Genomic DNA, 285 nt, shown 5'->3' on the forward strand with positions numbered 1-285 from the left:
TGCAGGGAGGTGATGACAGTCCCTAGAAACGCCTGTAGGATTTCGGGGAGGAGAAGGGATGCTCAGGGGCTCACCACCCAGCTGGGAAAAGGCGAGGCAGGGAAGCAGCAGCTTGCAAAGTGTGGGCTTGTGCCTGCAGAAATATTATGACAGGGATCGCTTCACAGAGCGGCTTTGTGCTGGGATTGTGCACAGCCCTGGGAAGGAAGGAACAGCCCGCACAGACACAGCCCCAGACCCCCCCTGCAGAGCACACACCGCCCAGCCTGCTAAAAAGGTGCAGGA

The sequence above is a fragment of the Buceros rhinoceros genome, unplaced genomic scaffold (genome assembly GCF_000710305.1).
Source record: "Buceros rhinoceros silvestris isolate BGI_N320 unplaced genomic scaffold, ASM71030v1 scaffold28979, whole genome shotgun sequence".
In the NCBI taxonomy this organism is placed as follows: domain Eukaryota; kingdom Metazoa; phylum Chordata; class Aves; order Bucerotiformes; family Bucerotidae; genus Buceros; species Buceros rhinoceros.